Source organism: Saimiri boliviensis, chromosome 1 (genome assembly GCF_048565385.1).
Source record: "Saimiri boliviensis isolate mSaiBol1 chromosome 1, mSaiBol1.pri, whole genome shotgun sequence".
Lineage (NCBI taxonomy): Eukaryota > Metazoa > Chordata > Mammalia > Primates > Cebidae > Saimiri > Saimiri boliviensis.
The window spans coordinates 62,455,571-62,471,878 of record NC_133449.1 but is presented as its reverse complement, the minus strand read 5'-3'; the positions used below and the strand labels follow the sequence as shown (position 1 = coordinate 62,471,878).

The 16,308-nt window shown below is 44.9% G+C and overlaps 1 protein-coding gene across 5 annotated transcripts in view; it reads right to left on the bottom strand.

Annotated features, from left to right (window-relative positions):
• EVA1A (eva-1 homolog A, regulator of programmed cell death) overlaps positions 1-15,061 on the bottom strand; it is a 74,870-nt gene extending 59,809 nt beyond the window's left edge. Inside the window, exons 1-2 of one of the 5 annotated variants that reach the window (XM_010333409.2) lie at positions 14,991-15,061; positions 14,000-14,101 (exon numbers count right to left, since the gene is read on the bottom strand). The gene's annotated coding sequence lies outside the window, so the exon portion shown is untranslated. Of the gene's footprint in view, positions 1-2,040; positions 2,058-5,364; positions 5,671-5,756; positions 5,905-5,933; positions 5,978-13,999; positions 14,102-14,990 lie in introns of those variants that run through there. The other 4 variants (XM_003922562.4, XM_074397821.1, XM_010333408.3 and 1 more) reach the window with 4 other exon arrangements.
• Between the last annotated feature and the right edge of the window lie 1,247 nt (positions 15,062-16,308).

Sequence of the window (16,308 nt, the reverse complement as noted above, 5' to 3'; positions counted from 1 at the left end):
AACAAAACTCTCTTTCTCTCTCTCTCTCTCTCTCTCTCTCTCTCTCTGTCTCTCTGTCTGTCTCTGTCTCTGTCTCTCTCCTCTTTCCTTCCCTCTGTTTCTCTTTCCCTTTCTAAGTCTGGAGAAATTTAGCAATTCATACGAACTTTTGAATGCTCTAAAGGTAATTGTTCAAAAACTCAGACTCTGGAGGGGCCATTCACATAGTTCATCAGCTACGGCTTTGAAAAGAAAACACAACAACCACCCACAACTTCCCAGCTCAGTTTTGTTTTTGACTTTGATTTCTTTGCTTACTAGAGACAGTGTCTGCCCCTGACCCATGGGCTCTGGTCCCACTGCCCCAGGAGGAAACAAGGCCAGCAGAGATAAGAGGCAGAGCCACTATTCAAAGAAGTCAGCACACCTGAGCTTTAAATGCCCACTCCATTGTCTAGAAACAGTACACAGACTCCTGGACTGGTGAAATGTCAAAGTCACCTCCCTAGGCCCATCTCTGCCCTCCAGCCCCCACCATATGTCTACATGTCTTCCAGGCCCTTTCTTGACTCTTACACATGCTATTTCCTATCTGTAATGCTCTTTAATCACCAGTCCCCTCAAATTCACCAAGCTCCCACTTACACATTAAGGCTGACCTCAAACATCCTCTTCTCTCTGACGCCTTTCCTGACTCTTCTAGCAGAGACAGTGCTGGTTCCTTTGAGCTTCCAGTTCTCTGCTCAGATCTTTTATTCCATTTAACACACTCTGGTGATCTATTCACATGTTCATCATATGTCATGGGCTGCAATCTTGATGCTACAGACCAGGTCTTCGTCTTTGTGTCTTTTACTGTACGTGTATTCCAAGTCCACACTAATACCTCAGGATTCTGCTACCACTCCAGTCTGAGACCAAATGCCCTTTACAGCACTAAATGGGGTTTCACACAAAGTCAAATGACAGAGTACATTTCACGGAGAATACAGCTCAAGGCATAAACGGGGCAAAGTGTATCTCCCTAGAACTAGACACACAAAACAGGGGCCAGCTTCATTAGAAGTCTGCTGCAGGTCAGTTAAAAGGTGCTACCCAAAGTGGCAGCCAACAAGATATGACACAAGAGGCCTCAAGACCTGGCACCAAGCCTGACATCCCCCTGACCTTTCCACCCTGGGCTAGTTTATCTTCTGTGGCAAGCTGTAAAAGCCTCAGTATAAATACAAGTGATGCCCAGAGATCTTGGGTCTTTTATTCCAGCTATTAATACCCTGAAGGAATTTGTTTCTCAGGTCCCCCAGCTAGTGACAGGAGAGGGAATAATGCCAGGAGACAGTAAGAGTCTGGTGTCTGAAGGGGCAGGCAGTGCTATAGGGCAGTGGTTCCTAACCTTTTTGGCTGCAGGGACCAGTTTCCTAGAAGACAATTTTTTCATTGATAGAGGGAGATGGTTTCAGGATGAAACTGTTTCACCTCAAATCATCAAACGTTAGATTCTCATAAGGAGTGCACAACCTAGATCCTTCACACGTGCAGTTCACAATAGGGTTTGCACTCCTATGAGAATCTAATGCAGCTGCTGATCTGACAGGAAGTGGAGCTCAGGCGATGGCCCTGTTCCTAACAGACCAGGGACCAGCCAAGGGGTTTGAGGATGCCGCTATGGGAATCTGAAGAGTCTTGGATGTCAATGGGCAGGAAAGTTCTCACCCTACTCCACCCTCAAAAGCAGCACTTACTAGAGTGTTTCCCTGGCCCCTAACAAAACCACAAGGCTTTACACGCGCCAGGTGACCTCATCCCACTGAAGTTTTGGAGACAACCTGCCAAAACAAGCAAACTCAGGGGGATTGCAGCTGTGCCGGACAGCTGTGGAGGAAGCCAGAGTACACAAAAGTGCAGGAATTTGTGTAAGGCAGTCTAGCCCACAAAGCAAGTGGTCCAGGGACTAGCAAGGAGTGGGTTTTCAAAGCCAAGGCTGCATTAGAAGCAATAAAATATTCCAAGTTAGTTTAGTGATCAGTTGTAACCAAGTATCCAGTGTCAAACACAACTTACCCAGAGGGTCAGTGAGTGGCTCCAAATCTGCTTCTCCAACACCCCATATGGGTCATTAAATTCCCTCAGCCAATTTTATCTTCAATAGATAAATGAGCCTTACAATATGTGGAGAGAAGTTGTACTCTGCATCTGATCATGTATAAGGTAGAAGACTCAGCTGGTGGCATTTATCCATCCATCCCTCATTCACCAATTGGTTTCACCAATATTTATATGCTAGGTGCACATTGCAAAGGGCACGTGCTTAGTAGGAACAAAGCTGGGGTCACAGAGTTTCTGACCCCAAGCCTGTACCTCTCTCTTCAGGCAGGTGTATGTTGACTCCATCCCCCCATCCCAAAAGAGTTAATACTCTTCTAGCACTGACTATGTACCCTTAGGCTCAATTTGGCATCAAGATCAGCGGTGCTGGGAACTAACCCCAATGCCCTGCCCCTCTGTAGCTGGAGGCAGGGCAAGGAGGCAAGGAAAGGAACAAGAGTTGTAAAAATAATGGCAGTCTTAAATCACAAGCATGATGCAGGTGGAAAACCCAATGGACTTAGGCTGTCATTAATGCACTTAACAAACCTTATCTCACATTAGTTGGGCCCTTACTCTATATGCCAAGCACTAGGCTAAGCCCTTCTACCTGCATAGTGTGAAGAGTATGTGTTCTAAAATCCAGATGTCTGTGTGAATCTTGGCCCTACCACTCATTAGCTATGTGACTTTGAGCACACTGCTTATCCTCTCTGTGCCTCTGTTTCTTTGTCTGGAAAATAGGCCGATACCAGTAGTAACTGTAGAGGACATTATAGGGTTTAAATGAGTAAAAACGTATAAAATGCTAAACTTGAACCATGTCCTGGAATTAGGTAGGCACTCAGTATTAAGATGAATGATTATTATTCCATTAGTCATACTCATCTGCAGAGAAGGCAGGCATTTCTTCTTACCAAGAAGGCTTTGACAGACTGAGTCAACTTGACCAAGATTAAGTAATTAACTTTTAACCGAGTTAATAAGTGGCAGAACCGGGATTTGAATGCAAGCAGCCAGACTCCAAGGCCTGAAAGCTTAGCCATCACTGTGAGCATGGAAGGCACTCAGCTAGATTCTAAGTATGTAAGACCAGGGGAGAGATAAACAAAACACTACTAGAGAGGTGTATTTTAAAAAAAGTAGGGGGCAGAGAGGCTGAGGCTGAGGCTTTTCCCCAACTGCGGAAGGGCAGGGAGCAACAAAACTGTCTGTGGGAACTGAAGAATGATGGGTAAAGACCCAAAAGGAGACTTGTCATCTAGTCTCAAAGAATGATTGTCAGCCAAGGAGGAAGAAGGGCATTCCAAAAAGTCAGGACCCAGAATACCAAAAGAATAGTGTGGGTTGGAGGGAAGTGAGGAACATTGAGGAAGTGGCATAAGGTGAGGCCAGCTGTGAAGAGCCATGTGTACAAGGTCAGGGGTTACATTTTATTCCATAAAGAGTGATTTTCAAACCTTAACATGCAGAGGAATTACCTTCAGTGCTTGTAAAACACCTGCATATTTCTGATTCCAATCCCTTCTGCTAGCAATGGGGGACCACCAAGGGTATTTAGGTGATATAGTAGTATGACCTGTTGTGGATTTAGCAAAAGAATTCTGGCACTGGAATGGAGGGAAAGACAGGAACAGAGGTGGGTGTAATCAGCCAAACTAGAGCAGATAAAAGGATGAGAGCTGGAAATAATGGCAGTCTTCATCAAGTGATATATTAAACCTGGGCTTCTCAGCCTCAGCACTATTAACAGTTTAGGCAAGATAATTCTTAATTGCTGGAAGCGAAGTGCGGCAGGGGGCAGATGTCTTGTGCAATACAGGATATTTGGCAGCATCCTTGGTCTCTACCCACCAGATGAATAAGATACTCCTCTACTTACATCATGACTCCCAAATATGTCTCCAGATATTGTTAGATGTCACTTGGGAAGCAAAATCAAAATTTCCATTGAAAACCATTGCTTTAAGTCCCAGCCTCCCTTTTTTTTTTTTTTTTTTTTTTTTTTTTTTTTTTTTTTTTGTAGGAAACGCAGCTACAGAAAGGTACAGAAAGGCCCCAGCCAGGATTCAAGCCGGGTGTCTCACTCCAGGGCCTGGACTCTTGGTCACTGGGCTTGACTGCCTTTATGGAAAGGAGATTCAAGCCAGCCTTCTGAACAGAATTACAGATTTTGTGACAGCCTGGATGACAAGAGGATGAAAGAGTAAGGTTAAAGGTGAAACCTCAGTGCTTGCCGCTGAACTCACAGGACAGTAGTACTAAATAAGCAGCTTGGGTTTGAATAGAATCAAGGTGTATTTGGTCAAAAAGGGAACGCCTGGTGTCCTGTACCACGAGCAAGGAGGTGGGGGGTGGTTCTTGCTCAGACTGAACAGAGGAATCTTCTGCAGGGCTGGACTTGAAGTGTGTGTGGTATAGACCAGCTAGGACCCAAATCCTGGCTGGGCCCTTTCCTGGCTGTGTGGCTCCAACTCATTGTGCCCGTTTGTAAAATAGGGGTAAGAGTCCCCACGCATAGGCTTGATAGGAGAACTCAAGCAGTTAGTAAGAGCAATATGGCAAGCCAACACAGCACGATGTGGCCAGCACGCCTCTCCTTCCAGGACATCTTCGTTTCCTCCATGCCCCAAACGCTCTCCGTATTGCATGCCAACACCTCCCCCTACCCCGCAATCATAGGGGTGGGGACCCCCAGGTAGCCCCCCACCAGATAGAGGGGCCTATGCGCGCGCTCTCCACCAGCAGAGAGTCCCACTGAGACTTTAGGGGGCGCCAACAGCCTTCCTCTCCCCAATCCACTCTACTTTCGGGGTCCTGGGGGTCGCTAAAGGCGCGCAGCGAGCTGGATGCCTCCGAAACGAACCAGGTAAAGTCCGCGGTGCAGCACGTACATTTCTGGCAGGTCTGCCCCCGGCAGGCTCGGGATCGAAGCCAGTCAGGCTCAGTCCAGCTCCCAGAAGCGCAGGAGGAGAGAGCGTTAGAATTGGGAGCGACCTGCTCTCCGAAGCCGGGCTGCAAAGGCAGGGAGCTGAGAGTCGTTTTATCCAGAAAGAAGTAGGGGGCGAGAGAAGCAACAGGAAAGTGGGAGGAAGAGAAAGCAAAAAGAAAGCGCTGGGAAGCAGAGTTCCCTGTGGGACCCAGTCTACAACACCTGGGCAGAGGCTTGGGAACAATGCAGCGGCTTCAGGTCAGAAGAGCTCTGGGTGTTTCCAAAAAGGGGGCGCTCCGGAGAAGCCGGAGCCCGCTGGGGATGCCAGGCACTTCGGAGCCCAGGGTGCGCTCTTGGGCGCTGCTTACCTTCGCCGGGGCCCCAGCGCGCACTTCCGGGGACTGTGCTCGGGGCGTGCGGGGCAGAGCAGGGGAACCCGGAGCCGATCACCGAGAAGCGGACGCGACAAAGCGCTGCCCGGGGCTTGGGCCGGCACCAGCGCCTCGGAAAGAAATCCCGGCGAAGGGGCCGCCGGGGCCAGGGCTGGCCTGGGGACGTAGGATCCCGGCCTGGGTGTTCACGGGCGGCCGCGCCAAGCCCCGCAGAAGCTGGAGAAGCACGAGTCAGTGGGAGGAAAAGGTTGTCTCATTTCCTTCGATCTCCCCCCTCCTCCACCCGCTTGGCTCCGGGCCTGCCCTCCCTCTCCCCCGCCCACTTCTGCAAGCCAGCGGCCCATGTGGGCGCCCGCAAGACGCGAAACCTGAACGGCTGCAGCGTGCGGCACCTCCCTCCGCGCCAAGTTAGTTCACGCTCCGAACTCCTGCCTGCCTCCCTGCGCTGCCTCTGCTGGGCCATGGAGGTTCCCCGTCGGCCGTCCACACCCTATCCCGGTCCTCCAGCCGTTCCTGCGAGGGCGACCCCAGATTTGAAAGCAGACCTCCAAGCCCCTGCCAGCATCCATCCTCTCATTCCTGTCCCGTAGCCTGCTCTGAGCCTGTATTAAACCACTCAACTCAGACAGGAAATAACCACTTACTTTGTTAAATTTGATCACCCTTTTTTTTTTTTTTTTTTTTTTTTGAGTGGGACGTTAAAGCCTGATGCATAATCTCGAAGGAATGTTCATTTTTATCGGAAGAAATGCAGCTGAGGCCTCTGTTTGGCCTTTCTCTTTCAGGGTTGGGGTTTCGTTTGTTAAAATCAATAAGCATGTATTGAGTGACAGGCGCTGAGCTGGGCGCTGAAAACACAGACACAAGCAGAGGGGCACCCTGTTCCTAGAAAACTGTCTTAGGGGAGAATGCAGGGAGAGAGCAGGTTCCGGGAAGCAGTGATCTATTAAGAGATGGGTCACAGAGTGAAAGAGCCTTCTACACAGTCAAAATAAAAGCATGGACAGAGGGAAGACGGGATAAGAAAGCCCTCAGGAGACGGTCTAGCAAGGAACACAGCCAGGCCAGCCAGTAGCGGTGGGGAACAGGGAGAAAAATGTTGTGCCATTCTGTTGGGAAAGGAGAGGAGCTGCTAGAAGCAGCAGGGTGGAACTGACAAGATCTGAAGACCAAGGGCCGGATAGGGAGAAGATGAGGAGAGAATGAAGGAGAGCGTTAACTCCCAGGCCTCTGTCTGGAGTAGTCAGTGACCAAGTGGATGAACAGAATCCCAGAGTACCTTCTGGAGCTGCTACTCCAAGTGTGGTCCAGAGACTGGCAATATTAACACCACATGGAAGCTTTTTGGAAATGAAGACACTCGGGCCACACTTGAACCACTGGATTAGCCTCTTCAGTTTAGCAAGATCCCTAGATGATTCAAATGTGCATTAGAATTTGAAAGCACTACCCGATGACTGTATATTAGACAATGGAGCCCTGGCTATATATTAAAAACACCTGGGGAGCTTTAAAAACCAATAGGAGGCCCCAGCTCCACCCTCACAAATACTTTAATTGCTGGGGGTGGGGCTCCCGCATCAATATTTTTCAAATGCTCTCAAGATGATCTCATACAGCCAGAGATAAGAACCACTGTTTTAGATGTATTCAAGAGGTACTTTATTTTACCTTGAAATGCTGCTCTTCAGAAAGGAACGCAACACCTATCTGTAGATGAAGATGTAAAGACAAGTTATCCCACTCTCACACAGAGGCAGCTGGTCTGGTAGAAAGGGCCCTTGTTTCCTCAACTAATCAGGGAACAAGGTTCTAGCCTCAGTCAGTACTAAATTACACTCTGAACTTGAGTAAATACTCCCCTCTCCCACCTCTGTTCCCTTATCTGTAAAAAGAATACACAATTGCCTGACTCCAAATTCCATACTCTGGCATGCAAGGTGCCATCATCAGAGCTCCCCCTAACTCTCCAGCTTTCCAGCAGGCAGATGGAGAGGCAGTGTTGAGAAGTGGGGTTTCCTGATGTAATACTACGTGTGTCAGCCCAGGGCACAGCCATGTATGAATATCAGAGATCAGAGGTTTGTGTGCCGAGCACAGAAGCATCCCTACATGAAGGCCAACACTGAGATAAATGACTATTTAAAGATCCTACAGAGGTAGAGTCTCCCAGGAGCTATGTCAGGGAACCTATGGGTTATCGCTGCACCTTGGAAAGGAACCCCTCTAAGCTACTAACTTCATGCTTGCATGCACTTGTGTGTTCATGTGTGTGTGTGTGTGTGCTTTTAATGAGAGCCTCTTAGATACCAAACTCTATGCCAATCCTTTTCATGTACATTTCTTTTAATCGACATAGCATCTTGATTGGTTAAGCATTCTTGTTCTCTTATTTTATAAATAAGAAAACTGGAACAACATGAAGATCTGTTCATCTCTGTAGCCCAAGTTTCTTAAGTGTGTATTCTATTGCATCATTTTTCATGTCCACTACCCCACCCACCCCCATTCTATGGAGGGGAGAATCCTCATTTCAAGTCTCATTCACTTGTTATGGTTACAAGTCATCAAAACTCTCTATGTCTCATTTTCCTACCTGCAAAATAAGTTGCCTTTGGTTGCTCTTTTCTGAAGGTATGGTGTGTGGCTTGACACTCTAGGCTGAGAGGACAGGAAGGGAGATAACCCATAGACGGTTAAGAGAAACTGAAAACACTGGGGTGATTTATTCTAAGATGAGAGGGCCCACTGGTTCATTAATGGCACAACTATTCTAAAAGAGGGAAATCGCTACTTTCCGTTTTTAGGGAGCCATATTTACAGAACAGTGCTAAATATCAATTAAGACTTTAGGTCAGATGTCAGAAAGGGGCATTATGCCTCTGCTAGACTAGGGCAGTTGCTCAATGGCTACCTTCTGAAGCTGCCCAACCTGGTCTCATAGGGTCTGCTGGATGAGCGTTCAGGGTGGAGGTGGTCAGGAAACACAGGAGAGGTTGGAATGCACAGGTTGATACAGGAAGAGTAGAAGAATAGGGAGTCCCAGGCACAGTATACAGCTCCAGTTCTAACCAGAGATGAAGAATTAGAGGAAGAGAAGGGTTCCCAGGAAACCAGGATCTGCAGCTCAGAATCTCAAGTAACAACTTCATGCCTGATTCCATGCCCAGGGCGGAGAGCTGGTGCTCTCAGTGTGAGCATCTTTGCAGATGTGGGCAGGTAATGCCAGCAGAGTGTGCAGGGCTCCCATGGCACTGGTGATCAGAGCAGGGAACCATCCCCCACCCACCCCCACACACACTGATGTTGTGGCCAAAAGAACATCCAGTTCATGGAAAAGGTTTAGAAGCCAGGGCCCCTTCAGTTAATACAAAGAAGATGTGAGAGTTTTAATGCTCAGTGAGTGGAGGCTGTGGCATTCCCTCAGTGCACAAACGTCGTGATGACAAGATTTGATAGGAGGACTGTGTTCCATCCATGTCATAGCTGAGCCCCATTAATCAGCTACTGTTTGACAAGACTCCAGGCACATTCCTGCTGCTTCTGCTTCCAAAACTCCATCTGTATTTGCATGGCAGTAATTTGATGATTTTGCACAAAGCTCATTGTGGCAAATATTTACCAGTTTTTGCCTCAAACAGGGCAGAAATACAATCTCAGACTTTGATTACCCCCATTTTACTGATGAGCAAACTAAGGCACAACACCCAAAGGCAGCCAAAAACAAAAACATCAGAGTCACCAGCTAAGGTGAAACCCTTAGACTCCTATGGTTTACCCAAAACTGATGAGCTGCTAAAGGCACCACAAGATGCTTGCAGTAAGAATATGTCCAGATCTGTCCTCACCCAAAATCATCTGGCACTGTGTGTAACTCGCGTGTTACACGGTTCAGCTTAACTGTCACTTCCTGGAGACTGCCTGCCCTTCACAGAGAACTGTCCTAGATACCACTGGCAACCTTGCTGCACAATGTACTCGGCTCTCACCTGGGGCATGTTCTGAAATCACAAGCTGGGCTCCAGACCAAGCCAATTGAATCAGAATCTCTAGGAGTAGGGCTTTTTATTTAAACTTTTGCAGGTGATTACAATATGCCGTTAGGATTGAAAGCTACTCCTGTAGGAAATGCAGAGACAAAATCCAGGTCCTCAAAGATAAGAAGTTTATAAAACAGTAAGGAACTCAATCTAGTAGTGAATGACCTTCAAAAGTCACCTGGAAAAGGAGAACGTCAAAATTGCTCTCCTATGTGCAGAGTATTAAGGCAATGCCAAACGGACAAAAATCCCTGGACTTTTCTCTGCCATAAGTGAGTGAAATCATCCCCATGTGGTCAGATGTGGGGATTTTCCTACCCCACAAGGTAGGAAATCTGGTTTTGTCCCAAGAAAGTACAAATGATTGAAACCAGAATCCTTGCCTGCTTCTACTATGGCACTGCTATTTACAAGAAGACTTCAAACTTCCAGCTCTTATTAATTCCAGAAGTAGTAAATGATCTCCAGGAGTGATGGAGCAAGGCAAGCATGTAAACTGAATAATAAAAGACAAAGGAAATTGCCTCATGGCCTGATGAGAGGCTAATGGATGTGCAGACAGAGACACCAATGTGTCACCATTAATGATGTCACTTTAGGAAAATCAGGAGGCCGAAAATTTTTTTTCATGCTTTGCCCTACAGTCATTTCCTATCTATTCATCTTAACAAAAGTGAACTTGAAAAGAAAATGTATACTTGTTTAGAATGTTAGTTTGGGAAAATGAGGACAAACTGTCTCTCTCTCTCTCTTTCTCTCTCTCTCTCTCTCTCTCTCTCTCTCTTTCTCTTTCTCTGTCTCTCCTGTTGTCTCACTTTTGCTATTACATTCCCTGGCAAAGTAATAGGACTTCTGTTAAGATCCATGGATAGTCATTAACCAAGTGGCATTTACATTCATTCATTCCATGACAGCCTGCTGAAATGAAACTAGTCATTTGATAGTATTAGCTACTAACATCGCCTAGACACCAAAGGTCAAAGAATGCAGTATGCCTTATTTATAGTCCAACCTTTCGCCAACTTTTTATAAGGTCTAATGGATGTGTTTAATTGCCAAATAAATCAATGTTGACAGTTATACCCCCTCTACAATCCTAGATTCCAGATGTAGACAACCAAATTATAAAAACCAATGTTCTCCAGGCCTTGTCTTTTTTTTTTTTTCCAGAAAGAAAGTTTTACCTGTACAAAGGAATATGAGATGATGCTAGGAGCTCAAGTAAGTTATTTAAAAGAATTTTTCAGGCAACTAAAACCTCCAGGGAATATAAGTCATGCAACTAAATTTCCACATGTTCTATCTAATCACTTCTCTCACCTTTTAAAATGTGTTATGTGCCCTAAAACGCTAAACAGTGAACAAAAAGCATCAATTAAGTATCCTCTTTATCTGTTCTATTGTGGAGTGGGGCTTTATCTCATTGAATTATTTCCTCACAGCCCCTAGTCAGAAGAATAGAGAATACCCTTGGATCAAACACTTTATCTTGCTTGGGGTAACAGAGTAGAAATCAAAATATTTCTCTAGCCAGTTGCTGCTGCCCAATACAACATGTCTTCTGATTAATTATTGGTTTTTAATCAAATGTATTCTCCATTTAAACCATAAATATAGCTTAGTATAAATTTTGGTTCTTTTTTTTCCCCGTTTTTTATAGGAAATTCTCATGCCCAGGCTGACACTTCCTCAACTTTTTTCATCTTGACTTATTTAACAAGGTTAAATAAGCATAAGCAGAACTTAAACAAATCATCCATATACAGCACAGTCTTTCTAGCCAACAGGAAGCCTCTATAAAAATGAGAGATTTCAATTATAAAAAATTACACAATGGAACTATGAAACATGCCTAGAGAAAAGGCTAATTAGTTGTTCTTTAAGAAAATTCAAGTTAGGTCCTAAGATACAGTATACATGGGCCTCAAAAAGTTGTCAATAAGATAAATATTTTAAAATCTGTTTACTTTTATATTGAAAATACCATTGATTCTCATTATAAAATTGAGATATCCCACTACATTTTAATCTCATGATCTGTTTGAAAATTACCCTGCATGTCTAGAAAACTCTACATTTTTAGAGAAAAAGGATACAGGAGAGTTTGGAATAAAGGTTAAATGTTGAATTAAATTAGCTCAACCTCACAGCATACCTGAACTGGACACTATGGAGCCCTGTTTCAGGGTTCCATTATGAGACTACCTGCAACTCTTCCAAATGCCTCAAAGACTTATTTTCTGTAACTCTATGAAAGATGTGAACCCAAGAAATTGAGAATGATTTGGTCTGAAAGATAAAAAAACACAGGACAGACAGCACATATTACCAAGCTCTTAATCTCCTTGAAGAGTGTACACTAACCAGAACAGATTATTGAGGGGGCTCCAAACTTGTGAAACTTCCATGGTGCATGCATTTAATCCATTTTTCCATTCTAGATTTCATGGTTGCGGGGAACACGGTATCCTCATGCACAGCTATGCTAGATCTAATCAAACCAACTGGATGGCAATGTGTTCATGTCCCCAGGGCCCAAATTGGAGTGATTTCCATTTCTAAACTAGTGTCTGCAACCAGCAACCTGTCAGCCTCCTGTGTCTGGACACAACTGATGGAGTTTGGGATCTACTGTAGATGTAAATGAGGAATCTAAGATTGTTATCCTAACAGAAGAAGAGCTAATAAATGAAAGGCTAATTCACTTGCTTCATTTTTAGTCCACATTGGGAATCTGTTAAATTAGCAGGTTTGATTAATATATTAACAATACGATACTCTTGATTATTTTAAATGGCTTGCTATACTTACCAGAAACATAAGCTTTACTTGTCATGAGATATGCAGGGCAATGGAGCTTCCTGTGACTTCAAACTCCATGGGTACATGGGAAGTTTGGTCTTGGCGGTGGGGGCTCTTCTCTGTGCCAAAGTCCCTGCTTGCCAGACCTTTCCTTGTCCTTATTTCCTCTCTCCTTGTCTTTAATCTTCCCACTGCCTCCTTCTCCTGCCTTGAACATACCTGAACCTCCCCCATGTTTATGTTAATAATATATTATTATGAGAGAATTAAAACAAATAATTATTACTGGTCAATAATTATTATCAAATAATTTTAATAATAAATGATATTTAATGTTAATATTAAATAATAATTATTAGATTATAATAAATATTAAACCTTCAAGATTCTGGACCCATTTCTAGATATTTTTCTTTTTTAATTTTAATTTTATTATTTTTGGGGTACAGGTGATTTTTGGTTACATGGATAAATTCTTTACTGGTGATTTCTGAGATGTGAGTGCACTTGTCACCTGGGTGGTACACACTGTACCCAATACATAGTCTTTTATCCCTCACCTCCCTCCCAACCTTCCCCCTCAAGTCTCCAAAGTTTATTATATCATTCTTATGCCTTTGCATCCTCATAGCTTAGCTCTCATTCATAATGAGAGCATACAGTATTTGGTTTTCTATTCCTGAATTACTTCACTTAGAATAGGCCAGGTGCAGTGGCTCATGCCTGTAATCCCAGCACTTTGAAAGTCCGAGGCGGGCAGATCACTGGAGGTCAGGAGTTTGAGACTAGGCTAGCCAACATGGTGAAACCTTGTCTCTACTAAAAATACAAAAATTAGCTGGGCATGGTGGCAGGCTCCTGTAATTCCAGCTACTTGGGAGGCTGAGGCAGGAGAATTGCTTGAACCTGGCAGGCAGAGGCTGCAGTGAGTGGAGATCGTCCCATTGCACTCTAGCCTGGGAGACAAGAGCAAAACTCCGTCTCAAAAAAAAAAAAAAGAAGAAGAAGAAAGAAAGAAAGAAAAATGGCCTTCAGCTCCATCCAAGTTGCTGCAAAAGACATTATTCTGCATTATTCTGTCCCTTTTTATGGCTGAGTAGTATTCCATGGTGTATATACACCACATTTTCTTCATTCACTGGTTGGTTGATGGGCACTTAAATATGCAAGATATGGAGCTATGGTTCCATATCTTTACAATTGCAAATTCTGCTGCTATAAACATGTGTTGCATGTGTCTTTTTCACATAATGACTTCTTTTCCTTTGAGCAGATACCCAGTCGTGGGATTGCTGGATCAAATGGTATTTCTACTTTTAGAACTTCAAGGAATCTCCATGCTGTTTTCCATAGTAGTTGTACGAATTTACATTCCCACCAGTAGTGTAAAAGTGTTCCCTTTTCATCACATCCATGCCAACATATATTGGTTTTGACTTCTTAATTATTTAATGTTAATTTAATATTTTAATACTTTTTAATTATTTCTAGATATTTTTCTTTACATTTAATTCTTTTCATAACCAAATTTCTCAAACAAATGGTATTCACTCACCTCACTTTCTTAATCCCCTTCAATCCTCAGCTCACGGTGGTCTGGATTTTGTCCCCAACACGCCACTGAACCTGCCCTCATTAAAGTCCCCCCTTGGCTGCCTCCTGTTAATGTTCTTCATCTCCCTGCAGTACTTGCCACTGTAGCCCGTCCCTCTTCACACCTCCTCCTCCTTTCACTTCCACGCTTCTCCATTTCCTAGATCCCCACCTACCTTTGTGATCATTTCTCCTCTGCGACCTTCTTTAACTGCCTTTGCTCAGCAAACAGACACATCTGGTTCACGTTGCTAAAATGCTTCAGGGGTTGCCCATCTCTTAAAAGATAAAATCAGGTCTCCTTAGCATGGGATGCAATGTCCTCAGGGTCAGCTCCTGCATATCTCTCCCAACCATTCAGTACCAGCCCATCTTATGCTTCAGCTATGTCAACCTTTTTGCAGTTTCACAAACATGTTATGCTATTTCACGCTTCTGTACCTTTGTACAGAATGTTCTTGACTCCACCCCCATCCTCCACTAAGGAATTCCAGCTCATCTTTTAAGACTGAGGACAAGGGTGAGCAATTCTGGGGAGCTTTGTCTCCCCGCAAACAGAGGCAGCAACCCCACCTGGGTCCCAGGCATCTGTGACACATTTTCACTGTAGAGCTCTGCACCCTGTTACCTCTCATGGATTGAGTCTTATGAGAGCAATAGATTTTTGTTCTCTCTCTGTCTCAGGTTTGCACACCACACCTACCACATGATTAGGGCACAAGAAATGCACCCTTCTTTTATTTCTCCTATTTAGGATAATTTGTCCTGAGCTTTCTATTGAATTCATAGAAAATTTTCATTTCAGTTTCCATTGGGAAATGTCCCTTCCCAGAGTCAGGTGGAAGTCCAGGGTCAGATGGAGGTGGATGATGCAGAACGTGCAAAGAGTTTCTGTCTACCTGGTCACCACATCCAGGCCTGTTGTCCAAAACAGCATGGAGCCCTGAGACAAGTTCTTTTAAGGCTTGGGCCTGGGGCTTCTTTTCACAGAGATTCTCAAGGTCACAGCCCTTAATGTTTAAATATTTCTACCCCACCCCTCAGCTGCCCTCATTGTTGGTGCTGTTGAAAACCAAGGTCCAGATGAGCATACGTCAAGGGCACCCCAAGTGACTGTTCTTTCTCTCATATCCAGGGACTCCCTTAGTCTCCAGTCAGGATGCGTACCTTCAGAAAGACAAAGCTCCCACTCCTGCCCATTACGAAGCAGCACGATTCTCCTCCAGGTGCAAAGAGAGCTGAAACAAAAACAGAAATAGGGATGTCTCCTTCTGGAAAGTCTGTTTTCAGCCCTGCAACAACCAGCTCTCAAAGACAAGGGCATGACAGGGTCTTGCTACCTTTTTGAGGCAAAGAGTACCCTCAGTGAAGAAACTAAGACACAAGTAAATATCTCAACAAATTACTCTGTCATATAACCACCCATGAATTTCTTTAATTACTTAATTAAAAGCAGAAATGGCCATGAAAGACACAAATGGAATTGCTCTCCCAAAGAAAGACACCTCTACCTGGCAGCCCTTATCTCTCAGCCTAATCCTTCTCCTTCCTTCACCAAGGAGCAAGCCCTAAAGCATCTGGGATTCCCTGTCTGTGGCCAGTGAACACTACTCACATGGCCGAGTTTATTTGAGCCGCTGACTTGGGCTGCTGACGCAGGGTATTTGCAGCAGCTGCACTAACCCACTTTTTCTCATGGATGATTTTAATCTCTTTAATTTTTGCCCAGCCTGTGAGAAAACTGAAAGCGTGGTTGGGAGGGGGCGGGAGATAGAAGTTACAGGTCATGAGCTGAGTGGCAGCTAAATCCTGTGGGAGGAAACGAATGCGAGTGTAATCCTTTCAGGAAAACAAGTATTACTGGAGAGGAGAAAGCTGCCAATGAAACTTTGTTCCAAGAATAAATAGCACATTTTCCCTCAGTGTTTGCTTTTCTCTCTTTGATCCCCTTGAAGCCCTCTGGAAATGCCTGGCCAGCAATTTTTCTCCCCTCTGAGGCTGGGGAGAAGGAGCCACAAGCACTCACTTGAGATTCCTCAAATGAAGGCATTCGGAGGGGCTCCCAGGCAATGCTGGAGTCATGAGGCCTGTGGAAGCCCCGGATCCAGACACCAGCGTGAAGTTTAATTACCACAAATAAGCCACGGTGTTTCCAAACATGCTGTCATCATGCCCAGAAGCCGTTTAAAAGGGAATAATAATAGATAGGGTATATCTGACTAAAGCCACTGGGAGCCATGGGAGTCTGAACATGGAAATGGAAAGGCAAAGCTTGAGTGGGTTAATGTTTAGCTTTGGTCCCAAGCAAAATAAATGCCTGCACACAGTGAGGCTGACAACAGCATGCCCTCACCATGGGGAGTTTATGACTCAAGCGCTCTAGAAACCACAGTCCTTAGTTACTCACATAGTTTCCCCTTCTTTTCCCAGAGAGTTTCATTCCAAGGGAGTTGCAGGCAGGGCAATGCCAGTGAAGGATGAAAGC